Below are 7,057 nucleotides of genomic sequence, written 5' to 3'. Positions count from 1 at the left end.
TCTTAAAGGGCAAGTACGCCGATTTACTGGAAGCATAAGGCGACCTTGATTAGACTGAACCCCTGCATTAGCAGTGTCTTGTGGTTTATACCTCAAGTGTGTGCGCCTCTGGAATGTGAAAGTACCCTCCTGCAACAGAGGGCCCCCCCTGGTCGACCAGTATCTAGCCACAAGACGAGGGGCGTGAATGTTCGTAGGAGGTTCCCACGTCCGATATTCCGGGCCGGAACTCTTCCAATCCACAAAGTACATCCTGACTCCTCTGGACACTTTGGAGTCAAGGATCTTGTTGACTTCGTACTCTTGCTCGCCTTGAACGAGGACTTGCTGCGGGTGGGGGAGCAACCTGGTACCCGGTGGAAAAGGCTTGAGAAGCGAAATATAAAATACTGGATGTATTTTCCATTGCTGAGGGAGATCCAGCTGAACAGCCACCAGATTGATGATGGCTGAAACGGTGTAAGGACCCACAAATCTTGGCAGCAGGGCTCTATGGCCAGGAATATGCAGATTCCTGGTTTACAACCAAACTTTTGATCCAACGCTATACAAAGGAGCAGGCGACCAATGTGTGTCAGCGTACCAGTTAGCTCGTTCTTGTGCTTCCAGGAGGTGCAACCTGAGGTTCTCGTGTATCTTGCGCAAATTAAGAACACAAGACCGAGCAGCTGGACTGTGGATAGGCAAAGCAGAAGAGAGCGGCAAGGTTCTAGGATGTCTCCCAAAGAGCAAAAAATGGGGATGTGCGGGTCGATGAATGGATGGAGTTGTTATAAGAAAACTCAGCCATGCTTAATACGGAGAGCCATGATTTTTGGTACTGCAAGGTAAGGCATCGTAAAAACTGTTTCATGGTGGAATTTAGTCGCTCAGTCGGACCATAGGTTTGACAATGGTAAGCACTAGAAAACCGATCGTCGATGCCAAAAGAACTGGTGAGAGACCGCCAGAAATGAGAAGTGTATTGAGAGCCTCTGTCCGTGACTATAATAGAAGGGAGACCAAAAAGCCTGAACACATTTTTAATGAAGAGGTCTGCTAGCACTGGAACCAAGGGAAGGTCATGGCAAGGCACAAACAAGGCAAACTTAGTGAGATAATAGATGACAACCCATATTGTATCATAGCCGTCAACAGGTGGTAAATCTACCACAAAATCCATGTTCCGGAACCAGAAGAGGTTGCAGAAGTCCTACCGGTTTAGTGGTAAGCCCCTTACACTGAGCACACACCGCGCACGTTGTAACATAATCAGTGACGTCTTTCTTCATTGTGGGCCACCAACACCAGCGCTGCAGCAGATCCAGAGTCTTCTTAATACCAGGGAGTGCTGCCACCAGAGAGTCATGACACCATTTCATGGCCTTGCAACGCTTTGCATGACCCGGCAAAATCACCCTCCCTTGTGCATATGGTATGGATCGAATAACGTCCAGTTTGTAGGCACGAATCTCCAAAGGAGAGGTATTCACCCACTCCTGGAGTTCACTACGAAGAGTAGGTTTCAAAGTACAGCTACAAACAACCTGATGGCCGAGCAACAAGGGTTTGTTATTCCTGTTAGGGACTGAGACTTGATGCATACGAGACAAGGTGTCAGCTTTGGTATGTAGAGGACCGGGACGATACGGGATGATAAAGTTAAACATGGAGAGAAACTCATGCCATCTCGCGTGTCGAGCGGTAGTGCATTTGACAGATTTCAAGGCCAACAGATTGCAGTGGTCTGTGTATATCTGTACCGGCAGTGCAGTACCCAATAAGTGGTGTCTCCAAACAAGAAAGGCATCCCTAACAGCCAATAATTCTCTCTCAGTGACAGTGTAGTTACATTCATAGGATGTTAATTTCCTAGAGTGGTAAGCGACTGGATGCAAGCCGCTGGCATCTGGACACAGCTTGGCAGAAATAGATGATGTTAAATCATCGGCGCGCTTGGAGGAAACTCTTCTTAGGATCGCCCGTACTGATCTTCTGTCATTACAACAGAGGTTAAGATTATCTTCTATCTTCTGATTATCGTGTGTATGTAAGTTGTGTTTGATGATCAGGCAAGCATTTCTATAGGAATTGGAAATGGCTTTTTTGTTATGAAGAAAGAGAGCGAATGGCAAATTAAGTGATTTTAATTTCCTTAGTGGCTTATTTTTTTTGGCGTTTTAGTGAGCGTATCTCCAGACTGTGTGCATGAATATGTTGACACTCGGGAGTTGGTTGTGGTCGTGCTAACTTAGCACTATGTGGTTGTTCCTGTCTTCAGTTTGTTGGATAGTCAGTTCTTTGGTACATGCATACCAGTCGGCTCTAAGCTGGTTATTAATCATTGCAATTAGCTTAACTCATAAGTACAAATTCCAACGTACAGAAAGGCAGGGATGGTCACATTCAAGAAATGTTAAATTGGAGTCAGTTTGGAGAGAAAAAAAAGGCATTTTCAAAAAAGTAAAGATGATTAGGTGATCACCAAGGCAAGGATTCATGGTCAGCCCCGATCTGCAAAACCCTAATAATTTCGAGGATATTGATAAATAGTCAATGCACAAGGATTTATTGCCGCTGTGCCATGTGAACTGAGAGGCTTGTGGATCAAAGCCTATAATGCAGATATCCCATTGGGCTAAATAATCAATCCATAGATTACCTCTAGTGATAGAAATTGAATTATGTTTGATTAGAAACATGTTTCACAGGGTAGCAATGGGAAATGGACAGTAGGCATTGAAGTCACCACCCAGGAGATTCTTGCAATTAGGATTATTCAAGAGTGCCTCTTCAAGGATCACTCTGAGCTGTGAGAATATTTGAGCAAAACATTTCCTAGCTGAATTCCAGTAAAGGGAAATTATTAGGTATGGTAACTAGTGCATTCCAGCAAAGGTTACTTCAATGGCTAAAATGTCAGTTGATACTGTGAGTGTTTTTGACATGGCCTGTAGGCCATTGTTAACTCATATGGCTAGGCCTCCATATTGCCTTCCTGTAGGGACCCTTTCAGCACTAACAAAGTGCGATGTAAAACCCTTAATATATCATTTTTGTAGCTTCATGATTTGCTTGCATAAAATTATAGAAGATTGGTCGTTAGAGGACGTTGAGTTCAGCCAGGAAAATAGATTGCTAAATCCTCAAGAGTCCCACGAGGCAATGGAGAGGGTAAGTTGGCTATGGTGGTGCAATAGGTTCCTTGACAAGACTATTTGCCAAGGGTGCCAGCCATGACCAATCTTTGATGACGTTGGACAAGGCTGCAAGTTGTGCAATCGTAGAGGAGTCAGGAAGAGTTACAGGTGTATTAGTAGAGGATGGTTTGGTAAGTTCTATAGGACTATTGTCATACATTTCGAGAAAGCTACCTGCATCTGCTTTGGATTTAAATAAGTGTGGTGTTAAGCCTCTGTGTATGAGATCAAATCTATGCTCCCAAATCAATTTGGTTATAATTGGAGAATGAAACTGACAAATGGTGTGATTATTATTAGTGGAAGTGAGAGTAATCCAATCAATCAGAATTAAGACTTCTCAATGCCGGAATATTATTGAATGCCTGGAGAATGAAGGAACGGTCGAGTCTCTGCCCCACATTAATGGAGAAGTCACTAAACTAGCCAGTAATATTGGACATTTCAGCAGTGAAGTCTATAACAGAGGGGACATTTGCTTGAAGTTGTTCTTGTTTCTCCTTCTTAAGAGGCTCTTGTTGGGAACTGTTACATAATGCTCAACTATGAGGAGACATTATGGTGTTGGGATCCAATGATGGTCAAGCTGAGGATTTGCTAGATGGCAAAGGGTTGGTTAATACAGAAGGTGCTTTATCGAAAGAAGGAGAAACCAAAGTATGTAGCGAAGACCTTGGATGAGCGGGAACTTCTTTGGTGGATTTTAGATTGATATTTGATTTTTTGTTAGAAATATGTGGAAAGAATGTTCAAAGTTGAGTCTGCCTAGTTGCTGCAATTGCAGTCAGTGAGTCCAAGGAAATGTCCATAGCTATGTTGTTATAGGCCTTATTAATTTCTCCAGAATTGAACTCCACAATAGCTGGCGCTTCGCCCAGAGTCTTTTGTTTTTGTGCTAGTGGCGGAGCCTTTTGATTCTTTGTTGAAAGCCAACGTACCCCCTAATTTGGGTGGGGCTGCCTTCATTTGCAGAGCTTTGTTGCTCTCTTCTTTTAGCTGGCTAAGATCAAGAATAACATCGTCATTTGACAAGTTACAGAGGTTTGTGAATTGCGCCCTTTGATCTTATGTGAAGTATAAAAAAATATTTTTTGGTCTCCATCCTTTTGTTGTGTTTTTCTATGAGCCCTTCTTTTAAGTGCTTGGAGATGAAGCCGTGTATCTCTACGTGATAAGAATTTCTTCCTCCAACTCAGTGGAAGCCTCAGGAGTATCTATACAACTAAGAGTAGATCCTAAGTCCTGGTCGATTAGATTGGTTAAAGCCGAAGGACTGTCTGGATTATCGGAAGTGTGCAGAACCTCTATAATCATATCCTGGGGCCGTGCACAGCAATTGGGTAGATCATCATTAGATGGCAACGGTAAGGTTTTGCACAATGTTTGAAACTATTCGATTTGCGCTGTATTGATGGAAACGTTATGGCATAATTTAAGATAGTCAATATGTTGGTTACTTTCGTATGTGTCTTCAGAGTTGAGAAGAGCTTGCGCTTGAGATCGCGGAGCTGGATTGCTACTTTCCTCAACGCAAGATGTTTGGATTGCTTTTGAGGAAGTTAAGGTCTCTATTGTTTGAGCTCCTAGCGGCCTTGTGGACAACTGCTGTAGTTTAGTGAATCTGGCTGAGCTAAGGGCCATGATAGTTATTTCAGCACACATAAATCCTTCAAGCTTATTTAATTTAGCCAGGATGTCAGACATTGATGTTGTTAGGTCCCCAAGCTCATAATGGGTGAAGTCATGGCCCTTGTCTAGCAAATTAAAATGCGCGTAAGCACAGGAAATGAAGATTCAAGGTTCAGTAAGTCATGCATTAACCGTAAGTTACTAGTCGAAGTGCAGGATAGCCTCATGCATATTCAAGAATGCACGTTGGGATTGCAGTGACTTAGTTTAGTCGAAAGGTTCTTGAATGCAGTCTACATTTGGCTGAGTGTAATTAGAAGCATTAGGCTTGGGAGAACTTTCAATAGGCATCGAAAAAATTGAGGAATTCTGTACATCATTTGTATGAGTGGTGTTTTTGTCAAATGCCGTTCCAAGGCCTATCATTATACTAATACACGTTATCATTGCCAACAGGCGGGGCCACTACTGGCGTACAGGGACCCAAAGAAAGGTGCACTCTTTTCTCCAATTCCGCCATTAATGCGGAGGCAAGGATAGAAACCTCAGACGGAGGAGCATTTAAAGGGTCAATTAATGGAGTGCTAGAACACATGTGTGAGCGTTGGCGCATACTGAAAAAGTTCTGTTGGTGTGAAAGATCAATATCAAAAGGCTTTTGGAGATGAGAAGTGTGCGGCTTTTGAGTGGCATCCAAAGGTGTATGCATTTGTGCTATGTCATGTATAGTGGCATGATCCTCATTATGCGGAGTAGGGTTGATAATAATAGAATTCTGTGGTGTGGTGGTAAAGAAGTGTGGTAGAATTGGTAGCTCGGGCAAATTGCCAACAGCCTTCTGAGTAGCTGTGGCCTGAGAAGGCCTGGTCTTTATTATCTTGGGTTTTACAGATCCTACCACGTCTAAGGCTTCCAACCATACTAAGATGGCTGTCCTGATAAGTGTGAGAGATAGGGTGATGCTAGATGTAAACGTGGGGCAGCTACCTAGAACGAACTGCGGAAATACAAAAGTATGAAGCACTAGGAAGTGAGTCCATTAAAGTTGAAACTTGCTGTGCTTAGACAGCAATATGAGTTAGTAATTGTCCAGCCGTGCAATCTACTGAAAGCGGCGCATCAGCAAGCAATTACAGCATGGTCCAAAAAGTAAGTACTATCAAAAGCAATGCTTGGCAAGCCAAGCCCCACAGTGAGAATTGTAGCATGTACCGTAAGACATAAATATGAGACCGTGGAAGGCTATTAGCGGCCTGCAGCATTAAAGTGATTGTACCCATGTACTAATACGTGCAGCGCGATTTAAGAACAAGCCATGAATTCAATTGGGGCTGACAAGGCGAATGCAAAAAAAAAAGTCCACATGAAATCACAACACACAGGGAATCACTGCTGCCAATGCATTAAGCAGTATCCAGAAGCTAAGCCGCGAGATTGGATACTGCAAGCGTGGCACAGGAGTCCATGGTATAGAGTAATGAGCCAGCCGTATATTGAAATCTTCCCATGCAGCTCGTGCCCCGCTCAGCCAAGCAGCACTTTGGTCGCGGTTCTGGTGCGTACTCGCTGGTGCGCATGCCCCCTTGCTGAAATAAGGCTGCTGGGAGATGGTGGGCGGGGCTAGGCAGCGGCGGCACAGTTTGTTAGAAAGATAAAGAACTTGAAGACTTAGTAAAAGTCGCTGGACTCCAAGAGTCCAAAAGTAGATTAAACAGAATGATGTGAGAGCTATTACTTGAAATGGTATGAAGCAAAGTTTTGCAGTGTTTATGCAATCCGTGATTACTTCCTTGTGCGCATGCAGAGAGATCCGAGGAGAGGTTGGCAGGTAAACCAGCCAAATAGCACTTCAGTTGCACTTCTGGAGCGCTTTAAGACACTTGCCTTGTGTATCAGGCATTTTTTAATATGCTTTTGCATGACGTGCCATACCGTGACAATGAGTAATGATCATTTAACATGACATATGGGATAGTTTGAGTGACACAGAGGTGACTTAATCGAAGGTTTGGCATGTTGGCATCATTGTGTTACTTGTGTTGGTAAAAGAGGAATGTCTTTTGAGTTGTAAGGGATGAACACAATTTTGCAATTCCAGGGGAACATGCTCAGGGTGGTTTGGTGGGCACAGCTGATTTGCCCATTGTTATCATTGAATGGCACCCGGAATGTAACAGGGCTGTGTGCACTCCACAGGGGTTGGATTTTAGGTGAAAAATGTATCCACAAGCTGGGTACGGGCAGCCTCT

Source organism: Ambystoma mexicanum, chromosome 9 (assembly GCF_040938575.1).
Source record: "Ambystoma mexicanum isolate Mex_15411 chromosome 9, UKY_AmexF1_1, whole genome shotgun sequence".
Taxonomy (NCBI): Eukaryota; Metazoa; Chordata; class Amphibia; order Caudata; family Ambystomatidae; genus Ambystoma; species Ambystoma mexicanum.
Note: the sequence above shows the minus strand (reverse complement) of the source record.